Source organism: Cyrtonyx montezumae, unplaced genomic scaffold (genome assembly GCF_038088225.1).
Source record: "Cyrtonyx montezumae isolate F1298 unplaced genomic scaffold, pur_monq_1.0 scaffold_3, whole genome shotgun sequence".
NCBI classification, from domain to species: Eukaryota; Metazoa; Chordata; class Aves; order Galliformes; family Odontophoridae; genus Cyrtonyx; species Cyrtonyx montezumae.
This window is the reverse complement of record NW_027072034.1, coordinates 140,512,700-140,530,567: the sequence shown is the minus strand read 5'-3', so window position 1 is coordinate 140,530,567 and position 17,868 is coordinate 140,512,700.

The following is a 17,868-nucleotide window of genomic DNA, read 5'->3' as shown; positions in this document are numbered from 1 at the left end:
AGAAATTTTTTGTTGTTGTCATTAAATGAGTATGGGTAGACAAAAAATTTCTGAGACAATCACAGGTGCAAATATCTCCAGGAACCTTCTTAAGCCTAACAGTCAAGGTCTGATTATCTTCTTTTCATTTTTCATCTTTTATTCTTTTTGGTCATTATACCTGTGCAAAGGAATGAAAATTGGTGCCCCCACTGAATGGGAGGATTTTTCACATTTCTTTCCACAATTCCAAGATGTCCCATGCCTGAAATTGTCCTAAGAGACTATCATTTACAATTACCAACATTAGATTTGCTTGTATGCTTAATAAATAAAAAATTGATGAATAATCACTGAATTAGAAGGCTGGTTGTGTGAGGCACAAACCAAGTAAATAGTGAAATAAAATTGTGGTTTGTTTCAGAACCAACCTTTCAGGGCTCCTTAAATAGGGTGTAGCCATTCAACAATCAGCATATGTCATAATCCTTAAATCCAGGAGTTAATTTACATAGATTTTTAAAATGTCAGTAAAAATAATTTTGTTGAGGCTGAAACAGTGTTGTCAATTAAGAGTATGGGGTACCTTTCAAAAACTTTCATTTTTCCATTTATTGAAATTCAGCATAGTGTTGAGATTCTGTTAAAATTCTGAGAGTGAGTGAAAAATTGATCAGCTTCTGTCACTGGATTTCCCAAAACCTCAGTACTAAAAGGCCTTTTTAGATTTATTTTCCCCTGAGAGTTTTATAACTATACTGCAGTGAATAGCTTTTTCTTGTTTTATAATTTGTTAATTCATAATTCCCACAAAGAATAAAAAAAATACAAAACACAAAACATGTAACAAGTGCCTACATTAGCAACCTAAAATGCTAAACAGAAATGCAATAGTAGACCATTTCCTGCATATCCTGATATATTACAAGAGGAGAAATTAGAAAATTCACACTTGTATCTGTCAACAACAAAAGCTTGTCTTTCTTTTCCAGAGGATATTCCAGTTTTCTAGCATTAATTTTAAGTGCATGCTTATTTTTTTAGATAAGAACTGTAAATGTCTCTTTGATGACCTTTATCTTCCACTTGAGTTGTCTGTCTTGATTGTAATACTCTTTCTATCTGGAATACAATATATATTTCCTTGTCTGGGTGTGAATTAAGGTATGTTTAGAGGGTAAACAGTTCTCCTGCTATTAGCCTAGAGCTCCATTCAAGCTTTCTGCAGAAAGCTTCATCAAATCCTGTGCCAAATCTCTAGATTATATTGTACTCTTTAACATTCAACAAATTCAAGTGCAACTTAGATCAACAAAAATGTAAAATGTGTGTTCTGTTGAATTTGTATGTGAGCAATATTATCAGAAAACATTTCAGCAAATGTATCATATAGAAATCTTTTGAGATTAAAAACTTTCTTTGTTTGATAATTTGTGCCTTTTCAATTAAATTGAAGTGTATAACATAAAGCTAGTTCGCTTTTGTTGAAAGTTTTCTATGCTATGGACAAATAAAAGGAAAAAAAGACATTTGGAGATGTATTTTGTATCCTTTGAATGCAACAGAGCCAGAGTCCAGCTCACTTTCAGAAAGGAAAATAATAATGGTGAAAATATTTCAACCTGTCTAAGCTACATGTGGTGACAAGACATAAATTCAATAATTTTCCATCATTGAACCTTTCTGTTCTTCCTCCTAAACTAATTGCTTCCCAAACATTGTCAGAACTTATCTCTCTTTTCCTGCATCTGGTCATCTTTCATAACAACTGGTAAAATCACTGTGGAAACTACACAATGTCTGGAAGATGCACTGCACTTGTAAGTCACCATAAGCTTGAAAACACAAAGTTTTTCCTACCTACAATGTCTATATCTATATTGGTAAATAGATGTGCCTGAGGTGGTTCTATGGTACCAAGAAGAAGAGAATAGCTCAGTTCATACTTTAGAACTCACTCTCTGAATGGTTTTGTCTAATTTACCATTGGGGAATCTGTTCCTGATCTACACCAACTTCCTTAGACATGTTCTGATAAGTGAAAAGTGTCTTGCTTTTTCCCAAATAGAGTGCAAAGATCTCAGGGAAAACTTTATAGGCTTCAGATTCACAAAGTTCTGCTTGCTTGTTTTTTTTTTGGGGGTACCTCAATGACATACCCAACTTCAAATATTCACAAATTCAAAATGAAAAAAAAATAAAGATAAAACAAACCCATTGTATCTGATGACAGTAAATACACTTCCAATAGGGAAAGAACATCTTAGACTTTCTTTTCCTGCAGGCATGGAGTAATTGTATTGTTCATCAGATTTCCTGAGAGCATCATTTTCTTTCCTTTCTCCTGTGTTCATCTATCATGCTTGGAGAAAAATGAAGAAAAATATTATACTAGGCACAATCAGTTAGTACTGAGAGGGAAATTTCTTTTATGAAGACTTAGAAATGGAGAACTCAGCATTACTCTTGCATTTCATTAATTTAAGTAAAAATCAGGTATTGCTGTCTTGAATTTTTCTGTCAGGTAAGAGAAAATCTGCAGCAGCTGAATGGCACTTTTTCCTTTAGTTATGTAATGTCTACATATATTTAATAAAGAGATGGAAAAAACAGAATTATCAGATGAAGACAGAATAGGGAGGAAGAGGTTTAAGATTTCTAAAGAAAGAATAACAAAATCACAGAATGGTTAAGAGAGGAAAGAACCTCTGGATCCATCTGGTTCAATGCCTGTGTCAGCAGGGTGCCGTGCCCAGTTGGCTTCTGAAAATCTCAAAGGAGACCATGGCCTCTCTGGTCAGCTTGTCCCTGTGCTCAGCCACTCTCACAGGAAATGTTTCACAATATATATTTAGACATATTTCTTGTGCTCCAGTTTGTGCCTTTCAACTCTTGCACCTGGGGAACACTGAAAGGAGCCTGGGTCTGTCCCCTTTGCACCTTCCCATCAGGTATTACAGACACTGAGGAGATCCCTTCCGAGCACCCTTTTCTCCAGTTTCAGCAGTCCTAGTTCTTTCAGCTTCTCCTCATAGGAGAGGTGCTTCAGTCAGTTCATTATCTTCATGACCTGGAATCTTTCCAGAAGCCCCATAGTGTATCAGAGAGAGACAGATAAACCCATCATTGCCCTTGTCCATTCTGAGTCCTGAAAAAAAAATGAAGTCATTTTAATTTTTGCCTAGGACAAAAATTTAAATTTAAAATCAACTGTTTTTTATTTCTTTGTGAGCTAAAGAAATAGGTTTGATGTCATGTGCTGGTCTAGACCTTATCAACTGGATCTTACTCATTTTTAAAATCTTAGCATGGATTTAATCTCACCTGGGTTTAGATGTATGTTCTATAGGTTTTTAAACTAGTCCTGAAGGTCCTTTTGCAGTCAGCAGAGGGAATTGAATTCACCTACCTAATTCAATATCTTCCAGAGGAAAATGGTGTTTCAGCAGTTGGAGATTTCATTAACTATTTGTAGGGTTGAGACTTGTTTATTGGGTTTTTATGCCACTTTGCTCCTGAATTTCTGAAGTCACTATCAGGGAACATCTTTCTTGGAAGAAATTTGATGTGTTTCACTTACTCTTACGTGATGCAACAATAATGATGGATAAAGATGTCTTTTTTTTATGAAGGTTTATTATCTTTTTGAATGAATGTCTAGACCACATTGCTGTATTTAACTTGCTAGGCAGCCAAGATATAAGTGCAATTATGTTTTACAAGCTAAGAAAGGTATTTTAAAACTTCCCACCAAACAAAACAAAAAAGAGGGGAGATTGCAATCTGAAGTCTCCTTTCTTCCCTTCTGTCTATGGTTTAGCAAATCTTTCTTTTTTTCAGAATGACTCTTCTAGCTGAGACAGTTCCATTCAAGTATTCAGAGTAGAGCTATAATCTCACTTGTAGGGGTGGGTATTTGGTATCTTTCCAATTTGCAGATCAGCTGCCTCTTACACTAAGCTGTAAGCTATGACACAGTTCTCTCTTTTGCATGCCTGTCATAGATTTACCTTTTCTTCCATCAAAGCTTAAAGCAGCATACAAGGCAAAACACTTGACTGGAATAATGCTGAACAGTGCAGATTTCACAATTCTGTTTTAAATTTGACATGTTGTAGCCCTGGCAACCACCTCACTGCACTGTCAGCACTGGTCCACATGCCTGAAGGCTGCTTGGTTTTGTGAAAAGATTAACAAAACATGCCTTGCCTTCTATTGTTCAGGGGAACGGCATAAGTTTGGCAACAAATCACCCATTATTCCAGCACTGGGGAGACTTTTTACCTCCCCACTGCAGCACGAGGTTTTCCAGTTTCAGCTGAGATGAGATTTCCTGCAGAATGTCACAAGACATAAGTGCTTACCTTCAATCACTGGCATTATCCTGCCCTAGAAGCTACATTGCTGACACTGCTAAAAGCACAGGTGATGCACTTTCACTTTGGGATGTTACAAGACAAGCTACCCACTGCTATACCCAGATGGGCCATTTTAGGAATAAGGCCAAGACTAAAACTGCAGACTTAAGAGTCCTTCCAGGAGCCTGGAGCTCTTAGAGAAGTGGGGCAGAATGGAAAACAGCAAAAGAGTTAACAAGCAAATGTAACTAGGCTTACTGCTATGTTTCCTTATTGCTACTATATTTGCAGAATAATACATTCATTGTACAGTTTCTTTTATACTGTATGGTTTGGAAAAGCATTTCTTGAGGCACAACTGGACATCTCTTATGATAAAGAATGGAATAAAGATTAAAGCTGGTTTACTTTCAGGGGGTGAAGGGGCTAAATGAAGAAACAGGGTTTTGCTGTCACTTGCAGTTTGGATCGGTAAAACATTTTCAGGAAACTTGCAGTAACTGTGATTAGTTGCTCTATCAACATGCCCACAAAAATAAAAAGGCTTTGCAAAAGAAAACAGTGTATTGTTGTATTTTGATGAGAGTATGGTTGCAGGTCATCACTGTAAGATACGCTTGGGGAACAATTAAAATGTTTATAGCCATAGCCTCTTCGTTCTTGTCTTAGTAGGACAGTGATATACTGAAGAAGAAATCTATATTTCCTTCTCCCTCACCTAACTTTCCAAACAGTGGGTTGTTGTTTTTTATTATTTTGAATCTATATTAACTAGTCCATTATTTTAATAGTGTAGAAAAGAAACTGAAAATTCCACAATGTTTTTGAGTTTCTTATTTTCACTAGCCAGACAAGTTGTTACTCAGTCTGATTTATGCTAAACATCTCAAAAGATCATTACACGCAGCAGAGAAATCTTAAAGACATGCACCTTTACATCCAGAACACAATTCACTAAAGCTAAGACTGTGCTTGGTGACTCTTTTTTTAATATCAAAATTCAAGACTATTGAGATACAGAACCAAATGCATCTTAGAGGAAGGAGAAGTTTTGATGCATGCTTAACATCTAATTTGAGTTTGGTAAAAAACATTTAGAATGATGTGACAGATGCCATCAATGGAACATGAACAATCCTGAAAAGGCCAAGAGCAAGGTGTTGCATTTGAGTTGGGACAATCACAGATATATCTAGAGAGAAGTACTCCTTGGGAATAGGCTTGTGAACTAGGATTTGGGGGTCCAGACTTAAGAAAAACTTAACATGAGTAAGAAGTGTGCTCTTGCAGCCCAGAAGGCCGACAGTATGCTAGTGCAGCATCAACAAAGAGGGGGCCAGTAGGGAGAAGGAGGTGAATGTCTCTCTTTGATCTTGTAAAGCTCCACCTGGAGTACTGTGTCCACGTCTGGAGCCCCCAGAACAGGAGGGTTTTGGAGCTGCTGAAGCAGATCCAGAAGAGAAAGAGCAATTAAGATAATCAGAGGACTGCAGTGTGTGGTGATAGGACAAGAGGAATATCTCACAGTAGAAAATTCTATACGCCTTTCCTTGTCCTTCTCCAGAATTCTATGACTATCTCTCATTCAGGTATAACAGAGTTCCTGTTTAAACTATCCCTTCAACATGATCCCGAAGCGTACTGAAAAAACTTTGCATTTTGATTTATACATTCAAAACAGGCAGGTACTATATTTAAATTTTGTACCTTTATTAGAAACATACAGTTGGATCACAAATTAGTACTGATATTACTAGTATTTCTAGAGATTCTAATACAGACAGACATTTTATATAAATGTTATGTAATAACAATCTAATTGCTGGGTAGTAGACTTTTCTCTCTGATAGACACACTGAAGAAGTACATAACTATATATTAAAATGAAAAATCAGGGACAAACACTCCAAAATTCCCAATCCAATTCAATTCTGGAAGCTTCAATTCTGGAAGCTGAGCAAGTGCAAGTAAAGTAGACCACTGACTACATCCAGTTTTAAAGGCTCTCCCTAAATAGCAATTGAGACTAAGGGTTTAGGCAAATCGCTGACCTTAAGCTTTTGCTTTTACAAATGAAAGTTAAATTAGTGAAGAGTTCATATGAAGTCCAACCAGTCATGTAGGACTAGAATTTACAGTTAAGAACTCCTGTCTTCTTATGTCCTGAACTTTTCTCTGAAAAAGTGATGTGACCAGGCTCTGAACCAATTCTTTATAAGAGCTGTGAGTCACACACAGAAAGGGCAGCAGCCAAAGCAGTAAGTCTTTGTAGAACCTGCAGAATGGGTTACTGAAGTATTATTATGTATTTTTTTTGTCTTGAACTCTCATGACAAATCCAGTGATGAATAGGCCTTAGCAGACATTGATTATCCCTCACTGATTATCCTAATGCTAAAGCCTAGAAAATAGAGCAGTAAAAATAAAATTGAAAATGATGGATAATTTCAGTATGTGTTATTAGATGAATGCTCACATTTCCTCATCTATAGATCCAGTTCCTGCATCACAAATCTTAGAAACATTTGACCAGTTCCAGTGTAAAGGAAAAAGACCTTCCAATATTTGTGGCACATCCCTACAGAAGTGTGAGCAACCAAGGAACTGCTGAAAGAGAGAAAGGAGTAGGACCAAAGAGAGGAAGGGAAGTATGAAAGGAATGGGAGAGAAGCTGTCCATGTCCTTAGGAAAACCCACCCTAAAAGCTTGTTCTAGTGAGAGGAAGCCACTAGTTAATGAGAGGTGCTCACTATCATGTCTTCCAGTACCAGACAGAGTATATCTGCCTTTGAAAGTATTTCTTATTACCCAAGTCAAAGGAATGACTCCCTGGTCCATTAGATGTAGCATAGCTGACGCAAAGTCCGGTTTTGATAGCTAGTCCAACTAATGGGAAAAATAAGGGTATTTAATCTTCAAATGCTGTCAGAAAACAAACAGGAAAACTAACAAGAAAAATATTTTTTGTTCCATAATTCCCTCTACAGAAAAAAAAAGATGTTTTCAGGTGCACAGATGAGTAGTATGTATCCAAAGTATCAGAATTTGAGATTAATCAATCAATCACTTAACTGTTTTTTTTTTTTGTTATTTAAAATAGTCTCTCCTAAGCAAACAATCTCTTCAATCTGCATCTGAATAACTTAATGACTGAGTGAATTTAACCATTTTTCCACTGCCTTCTACAAAAAAAAAATATATATATATATATATCTGAAGGCATTTAATAGTAGTACTGCTTTTCCCTTAACAAGCCTGGAGCCCAGACTCTCACTTGTCTAGCTTGATAACTGTGCAGCTTTCATTACTGTACTTCCTGGGTTGCTGCCATTAAAAGGATTTTTATTCCAAAAATTTCCCTGTTCCTAATGCTTGTAAGTCCATTATATGGAGAGGAAAATTTTAAAGGTCACAGAGGTGTCTAAGTTTGGAACTACATCAAAATCTCTTGTAGTATAGCTTGGAGTTCCACATATATGCTCTGCTCTCTATGAAGAGCTTTTTGGTATCAGCCATTCCTCTACTCCTGAGGAGAAGAGATCTGTGGTAAGTATCCACCTGGGCTTTCAATTTTGTTTGGAGGGTTGGATGTGAGGCCTCTGGAGCCTCTCTCTTCTTGGCCATTTCCAGGCAGAGGGCCTGGCACTACAGTCTCTCCACACACCCCAATGGAGAGTCAGCACACCTCCTGGCCTGGACTCCTCGCAACACACACATCTCTCCCTCACTGCCCCCCACCTCCTGCATGCCACAGCACTCACTAACTCACTACATAGATCTCTTCTGCTCATAACGTGCACACAACCCTACAACCAGCTTCACTAGGTTGGCATGTAAACAGTCTCCACATCCCCAGAAAGCTCCTCCAGGGCCCTTTGGTGAACATCTCCCTGCTGCTGATCTACCTACCTGTCTTTTTCCCACAAGAACATGGGGCCAGCAGGAAAGATGCAGAGTGAAATTAGGCAGAACAAAGCACAGCAGGCTGAAATATCACAGAGAAGTTCATGGATATGTCATGTCTAAGAACACAGGTGGATCTGGAGAGGTGTTGGAGAGGGAGAAAGGAGGACTACAGATGGGATGGAAGGACACGGATGAACAGAGAGATGGGTGGATTTAGCATAGTGATTTTAAGTGTTTGTAAAGTGGGATCTGACTCATTAAGAATGATTTTCCATTTACTTACATTTACTTTTTGTTAAAAAATTCTGGCTTTACTTCTAATATTTTCCTACCCATTTTAATGATTTTCTGTTGTTTCTTAAAACTTCAGCTCTCTTTCACCTAGTTCTGGAATTTCTGCATTCCCCTCATCCCCACCATCCCCCACCTCCCTCACTTTCTGCCCTATTTAACCTTCCTTTTCCTCCCTGTTAATAATTCCTGTCCTTTTCTCAGTGCTGTTTCTTTCTTGTCCCACATGTTCTTCATCCTACTAAATTCCTGGTGCCACAAATAGCTCTCCTAGTCTTTCAGGAGTCACATGTAATGATTAATTTCCATCCCTGCTGTTGAAGGAAATATGCTTCTCAAAAATTGTTCTTTCTATAGCCCAATTTAGGAAGTGATACAGACAGTCACAGCTGCTTCTATGACTGGATGAAATGATGGGCACCTCTGAGCAGTAAGGAATTGGTGTTTGTGCTGATTGAAGCAGTCAGAGGATGAAGTGAGCATTGGCTGCATTATCGAAGAATTACGTCACATGGAAGACATGAGCTCCACCAAAACAGTTTGCTTGCGGCCTGCCAGGTAGGTATGTTTCTACACAAATATATTAAGGAGGGAACAGTGGACTTACCTTCTGAAATTAATGATTAACAATTTAAAGGCTGAATGTCACTTATGTTGCTGTCACTTATGGGAAATAGTGCCTGACATTTTAGCGGGCTCACCAGCTAATGTCTTAATTCTCCTCGGCCATGTCTTTGAACCAGTTACTTTCTTCAATTCTCTAAAAGAGCTCCGGAACAAGAGTTGGTTTTTGTAAGGACTCTTCAGCTGGGGAGTTTAGGGAAATTAAAATGGGTTGCAGCTACTGTTAATGTAACCAGTCAAAAATGTAGGGCAGGCTTGTCCAGAGAGAGGCTACCTGTCTCTGCCTTTATGAAAAATTACCCTTGAAGTATTTATTTATTTAAATGTATTTAAAATATTTAACCAAGCATTGTCTTCTGAACATGGTCTACCTCACTTCCAAATACAGGAAAGCTGATAGTAGATGTACTATATTTTCATGTCACAAGAAAAGAATCACATAGTAGCTGATAAACAATAAAATTTGTTCTGTATTCTGGAGCCTGAACCTGAGCACAAACACTGGGAAACCATTATTTCAGAAAAAAAAGGACAAAAATCCTCTAATGTTTCCTTGCAAAGTATAATATTACAGGTATAGATCATAGTGTATGACTCTTTTCCTCTAATCAAAAAACTCCTTAGTTGCTCAGCACAGGTCACAGATCACACATATCAAACAGGAAAGCATTGAAGTAGAAGCCAAGTTCAGTAATCCATCACACTTTGTATGGCCAGGCTGTTTTTAAATGCAACATTAAGCTCACATCAAAATTTCACACACAGCTCTGTTTGTACAATCTTTCATTTCTTTTTAAAGTAACTTTCTAGAGTTCATATTTCCATTTTTTGTTTTGAAAGACACAAAAATAATTGGTTAAATTCCTTTCATTAATCAACATTAACTCTATTGCAGAGCCCAGTAATTTATTTTGGCATGATGGTCACTGCTGGAAAAGTCTAGGATGTGTAAATAATTAGTACAGATAGAATACTATTTCAAAAAAATATCCCCAACCTGTTTTGAACTTCAAAGCTAGGATATGAAGGAAATATGAAGGAGAACATCTCTCTTCAGAATTTTTCAGTTGTAAATTAGACTATATATTTACTATTGACTATGTATTTCATTCCAAATTCTTGCCTTCTGTTTTCACAAAAGGGCTAACAGCACTTGAGATTGGATTTCACTTGTATTGACACTGTGGAATTGACAGCTGACTAACTTGTTCCATCAGCATGGTAAAGATACATAGATAGACTGACAGAGATATATATTCTATAAACATAGATAAAGTGATAGATATAGATATGAAACTGCTGATGAAGTTGATGAAGCTAAATCCTGAAATTCACATACTCCATTAGGCATTTGTTAGTATAAAGAATTCTGAAGTCTGGAATTAATACTCTGAAAAAATCATTGGAGTAACTTCCTTAGTTTTCATAAAATAAAGGTTCCTGCAGCTGTAATTTTACTGGAAGAATGTAGTTAAATGCAAACACACATACACACATACTACTGTGTGATTAGGTGATGTGGTACTCAAAATTAAAAAATTCTATAGAGATGACCATTATATACAATTAAACTGGACAAATCACTTTCCCATCTGAGTGTTTGTTTGTTTGTTTGATTGATTGTTGGTTTGTTTTGTAGGAAAAAAAGGTAAATGTGTGCAAAAATGCAGCAAGGAAGTAGTTGAGGTGTGGTCACACCTTCCTACTGAATGTGTTGCACAGACGGGACTATAATGTAGAGGGTAATTTTTCTCATTTCTCTAAAAATAACAAAATGGTAACATTCTGACCGTGGCTCAGCCAAAACAAGTCAGGTGTGTAATGGAAGGACCCAAGAATAAAGGACTTGCAAAATCATGCTCAGGGCTGCGCAAAAGTGTATTGAAATCTAATGTTGAATGTACATGTTCTACACTGGAGAATTTATGAGAAATTATGAAACATTTTCACCTCCACCCTGAGTGAGAGAGTCTCTTTCTGTCTGTCTAAGAAAACCTGAGCCATGATAACTGTTTGTAGCCTGCTTACATTAGGGAAAAATCTTAATGCAGTAACAACATATGGGTAAAAGTATGCTCCTATTAAGAGATTTTTCTTAGCCTGTGTCTGTCAATGGTTCTTATTAAGCTTTCTAAATTTTTCCCTGCTCAACATTTTTGGGGATATGTAACATATCCTGAATCTTGAAGACACCTATTTCTTTTTCTAGCCTAACTCAAAGTGCTTCATTATGAGGACCAGTGTAAAAATGTTGCCGTGGGATACTGAAGTCTATTCATGAGATAGATTGGCACAAGATGCTTACAGGTAGTTCCCCTCAAGAATTTGCTGTCTAGATAAACAAGCAAGTCAGATTTTATTTGTTCAACTCTTTCCTCAATCTCCTACAGTTTGGTTTAAAATATCTTTCTATGTGATTGCTTCCTATCCTCTCAGCTGGTAACTGAGGACACTTAGAATTCTGTTTTTGGAGACCATTATTTATGGAAGAAATAAATCATATATTTCCTAATTATTCTAGGAAAGAACATAAAGAATCCAAAAATCATTTCATGAATTGATTTACACCAGCACTCTTATTCCTTGTGATATAGACAAATAAACACTCCACAAACATAATTAAATCCTTCTTTGAGATTGATATCATGATCCAAAATACGTATCGAAACTAATACAAGGCTGTGCTAGTTTCCTTCTCAAGAACTTACCTATGTGCCAGATACAAGTCACAACTGACTACTTAGAAGAATTATTATATAATCTGTATGTATGCTCCAAGCGTAACAGCCTATTTATGGATATTAGTTTACTGACCAAATTTCCTCCATAATGACCATTTTCATAGGATTACACGATCCCTTTGTGATATGAGTTAGTAGGAAAAATTTTAATAGAGTTAAATACACTTTAACTTGCCTCCTGAGAGAACCATATATGAGTCAAAAAGCGAAGTGCATAATGTGCTTCAGGAAATTGGTTTAGTGCTGAAATCTACTAAAGCCGGTGTCTAAGAGAATTCCACAATCCCTGCTGATCTGTGTAGCTGGGAAATACCAGTTTGTTGTAGTTATTTTTATCTCTCCAACTGTTGAACCCTACCTCCACAAGGGCAATGTATTTTTAATGCATATGATGTTACTATGTAAATTGGTTTAGCTGTGTAATCTACTAAAGGTGATTTCTTTGTCCCATGTGAACAACAAAGCCAATGATCACATAATATTCATTAAAGACAAAATTGTCTTACTTTCCATAACCAATTCCCAAGCGCATTGCTCTGACAACTTCAATTTCTGTTCAATAGTGAAACTGATGCTTATTTGCCAAACTCTAATGAATGAGCTAAATAAGAGGTAATGCATTTTTCTATGTTGCAGGCTATAAATTATTTTCCAAGGAGCAGTATATATAGTAATTAAAGAACAAGTATTGATGAAAAAACTAGATCCCATAAATTTTCTGTGCTTTTTTTTCCCAGCATCAACCTATTCCAACAAGAAGTAAAAAATTCCTACCTTGATGTAATTTTGGATTCAGGTACATATCAACCTGATTTCCAACTATAAACAGAAATGTGAGGTCATGTCCATGCAAACAAACCTGCAAAATGTGTCCAGATAGTATAAATGTACTGCTAGGCTCTCCAACTTCATGATCTTCATACAGGTATTCATATGGAGAATGCAATTAACTCATTTAATAGGGCCTGAGACATATTTATAGGCTTTCTTTGTTGACAAGAAAATCAGATAACACCAGTGGATATTGCAGTTCTATACCCAGGTGCTACTGTCTGTAAAATAATCAGGTGCAAAGCAAATGACTGGATAAACCCTCTTTAAAACAGTACACTGGTTTAATCTACAGATGCATCTCCACAGCCAGGGGATAAAAGTAGTTCCTCAAGATAATGAAATGTTTTTAGACAACTTTAAAAAAAAAAAAATCAGAGAATGTACTGAGAACCTGAGAATACTGCAAACAAATAAATGAAGATCAGAACTGTAAATCCTTCATATGAACAATGACCAATCAGACATCAATAGAATTAGTAGTAAAAAAGTACTTTCAATGTCCTAAAAACTGAGAAGTTCAGCATTTCACCAAATATTTAAAGGTAGGAAAAAACAGAAGTAAAAATAAATTTTCCAAAACAGTTTCCAAGAACAGGTTCCTTCCACTGGTGACATTTATATATTTCAAAAAGGAAAATATAATTTATTCTGAACAGAAGGTGACTTAAAGTTTTGAAATTCAAAGCAGGTTTTTGGCATTTTTTCTGTTGTGAAAATTGCTGTTTTGCAGAGACAGAATGTGAACATAAATGATTCCATGGAGAATTATTTATACATTTATTTTAACCACTCACAAAATTGCAATAGAGCCATTCTCAGAAATAGTTATCTAGAGAGAATTTCATTCAGCTTCCACTTATTGATTCTGGGCCATATTTTAATTCAAAAGATGATAATTAACACATTTTTTTACATTTCAAGAAACTCATTTTCCTCTTTTTCCTTTGGCGAAAGTATTTGTAAGAGTGTGTTCCATGGGAGATGCAGATGTTGAGTAGATTAGTTAATAGTTGGTCCTTATGTTGCTGAATTTTTCACCCATTTTCTTGTTAATCATTGATGCATAAGATGGAAAAAGAGAATACAAATGTATGTTGCACTAAAAAATAGATGAGAAAATTATTTTGATTTCATTCTTCTGGCTCACTATCACGGCCAATACAGAAGATGTAAATTTTTGAAAGTATTCAAATTCTTGGAAAGTAATGATTTCATGGAAGGGAGTGCCACAGTCATGGCAGGGGAAATTTATACATTTTGTCTTTCTTCCTTGAGACTTGAACACTCAGTACTACTGAAGGAAAATATTACAACACTGAATTGACTAATAGGAACTTATTAATATTTGTTATAGCAGCTCAAATTGGGTTAGTCAATCATGTAACAAAGTTAGTGTTTGTTTCATATAGCTCTCATTAGACTATTTAGAATTGAAAACTGAGACGCTCACATTTGGTTAAAAGATTTTTCTTTTGCTGATATACTCCTACATTTTTAGAATTTTATACTAACTGTATTGTGTTTTCTATGCTTTTTCTCAGCCTCTACTTCAAGCATTGTAAGGATAGTTGCAAGAAAAAAATACTATTTTATTGTATAATTTTTACTACTTAAACCAGCTGAATAATGTTTTTGTGAAATAAAATCATCACAGCAGAAGAAAGTGTGTACATCAGCTTGCACAGCCTTGAAAATCAAAAAATAATTTCTAATTCTTGATTTGAACTTCTGTGCTGAAGACATTGGAGAAGAAAAGGTATAAAATGGAAAGACAAGGAGGAATTCATCTGCCATACCTTATGAACATAGCATGGAGAGAAGTTGTCTTTTCAACTGTTTTTTCTTACATCTGCTGGATCAAATATGTGCTGAAAATGACATCTTTTGAGCAACAGACCAGCTAATGCCCCATTGCCTCATGACCGGAACACAACACTGGCACCCAGCAGAGTTCCTCTAGATCTTTTTTCACATCTTCTATTTTCCCTCTTCCTGTTCTTGAATATGAGGACAATAACATGTATTTCTTTCATAAAACAATGAAATCTGAGTGTTGGATTCTAGTGTCACAATCCCTGAGATGTTTATTCTTTAATGATCCTATCATTAGGAGGTTGCTGGAGTTTTCTGCTACTCAGGATTAGAGTTCCAAAATTTATACTCCTAGACAGCCTTTACATATTCTTGAGCCTACTCGAGGCAAAGACATCATTTCCTTATACTAGAATGGAATAATATGACTTCCTTATGCATTGCTTCTGGTAAGATGCAAATTCATCTTGATACAACTAATATTAAGCTACTGGCTCCCTCCACAAATCAAGTAATGCATCTTTCCAAGCAGTGTAATAGAATAGTGTGATCTGAGAATTCAGGATCCACATTTTCATTTTCATTTGTATTACTTAGTTTCTTCCCCCTAATTGTTTGGTTACCACTCCAATGCTGAACTGTAAATATTGTAGACAAGTGGTATAAATTGTGGAAGAAGTTAGATAAGGCTAAAAACCACAACCAAACTAATAAACTCCAAGGAGTCATACTTCCTAGATTAACTTTAAAATCTTAAGAAAGAAAGAACACTGTGTGAAAGGAATATTAAAAGCAAATCATGTAACAACAGAAGTATTTTACTTTGGCAAAGTGAAAAAACTTATTACACTTCCTGGCATAACATAACCCATTTAAGTGTGATGTAATTAAAAAATATAAGGGATTATTCTTTCTAGATTTACACATTTTTACTTCGAGGTGTTATAAGAAAAGAAATCCTGTTTCAAAATGCCTGAAGGAAAGAGATCACTATTTAAAAACAAACAAACAAACAACAACAAGAAAAACACATAACCAAAAGCCATCAAAAGGATTATGACTGAAACTGCTGTTGGTATTTAGATTCATTTCTGATTCAAACAGAACACAAAGGAAAGTACAGCCACTGGGATATTTTGTTTTGTTTTGGGTAAGTTAAGTGGGATCCAGAACCTCCAAGACACTTCTTTTTCCTCTACTGAATTGCAATGTTTCCTACACAACTGAAGCTTTTTTTTGTGTGTTTGTGTGTGTTTCTGCACAGTGAGAGTGACTAGGTAACTGGATCAGCTGAAGCTGTTTTTCTTTCCCAACAATCATTTTCTTTGTAAGACATATGTCACTTGAAAATGCTTCTTACATGAATTTAAGAGGTGGGCTATTAGCTGAAAGCTCAAGCTTCATTACAAATAAAGCCCAATTTTTAATATATAACTCCAAGGGAAATAAGGCAAGAGCTCAAGTATATTATAATTAATTTTGAAGGCTCAAAAGCATAAAATAATAAGAAGAACCCAATCCAGTATTGTTATTAAAATATAATTGGATTATTTTTTAGGGCATCACCTATGATTTTAAATGGTCCTGAACTGTCTACATTTTTATTGCCCTCAAAGTTGCTGCAGGGGATAACCATGAGTATGTAATACAAGCATTTAAGTGCTCAGACTAAACTAGGACTTGAGGTATAGTGCAATGCTTGAACCTGTGATGAGAATATCTGAAAAGACTGTACGTATCTACAGCACACTGAATGATCTCTTATTTTGTATAGATCAACACATAATCCTTGCTAGAGTAATCAGGGTATCAGGACATACAGTGGGCAGCTCTCTCCAAGAGGATATTGTAATCACAATGCTGATAGGGAAGAAGAGGGCAATTGTCACGTCAAGTATAGCTTCTCTTTCCCCTTCTCATGAGACAAAGCATGCTCCTCTTCAGGCTATGTAAATAGGCCAGTAGATTCAGTTCCCTTAGTTAGTCTTCCTCCTTGGCTCATTCCTGCTCCTAACATTGTTTCCATCTCGGGGGAGAACTGCATCACTGAGACTGAGATTTTTAGTAAACAATATTTATAGTAGCTGTAATTAATTACACTAAAAAGGCAGCTCAAAAAAGCAAAAAGAGGACAAGATTTATAAGCAGTGTGGTACTAGAGCTGTCTTTGGAGAATGATAATTGACCCAATACTGATGAGGAGTACTACTGACACTTAGAAGGATAGTCTTTCTCCTTTTTGGAGGGCTCTCTTGGGCACTGGAATTGCAAGGATTTTCGGAGGATTAAGCAAATGTCATCTCCAATTAAGCTCAGTAAATTCACCATTTACTTTGGAAGGTTACACTTTCATTGGACTGAAGTCTTCACTTGCAGGGGAACACTTTTAGAGAACAAGTACACATTCTACTTCCAGAACCATACCTCAAATATTTCAGTATTACGTATGAGTCTGAGAAAGAGACAGCATGAGCATATAACCTACCAAATTAATTAAATGATGAAAGAGAAAAGGAAAAATCTTCTAATCCTCAGACTTAGAGACATGCCAAATGCATTCTCAATTAAAAGATGGGGGGAAAGGCCTATTGGTAATTCACACTGAAATTTTAATATATACCTGTAAACGATGCTGGCAGCATATGTGGACTTCCCTGTTTATCTCATGTTGTTTCTCACGTTGTTTGCTACCTATTGAGATATTTTGAGATTCCTGTTTAGGAGCTGGAACTGTTGGCTCTGAGTCTAACATCTTGGGGTCATGATTCATGAAGACACGTTCTTTTAAACATTGTGATTGCAAAAGATTGGCTGTAGTCAAACAATTTAATGAACTTTCCATTCCATCTCCTTCTTTTGCTATCATGTTGTTTGTCTTGAAATGATATCCCTGCTGGTTGCTACAATTATTTTCTATTAGTCTTGATTAACATAAGCAAAGAATTCAGTATAGTCTAATGTGGGACTTAGTCACCAGCCAAAATAAAATGCATTTAGACTCTCCTCATGCCTACAGTAGAAACTGTGTTTAGCCTCCTTTAATACAAAAAGGCAGGCCTTCAGGACATGTACCACTACTGATACAGAGAAAAAATGACTTTCAGAAGTCCTTCACATGTACCTTACTCTATTTCTGAGTATTTTGCTCTTATGCATGGCATAAAATTTTAATTAGGATTACAGTTAAAAGTAAACACATCACCTAATATTGAAAACTTGTTTGAAGAACATAGCAGTGATTTCTTCATTTATCATTTATCCTCAGAAATTAAAGCTCAAAAGAACAGGAAAAACATTTCAGGGAAAAAAATATATTTCCCTTT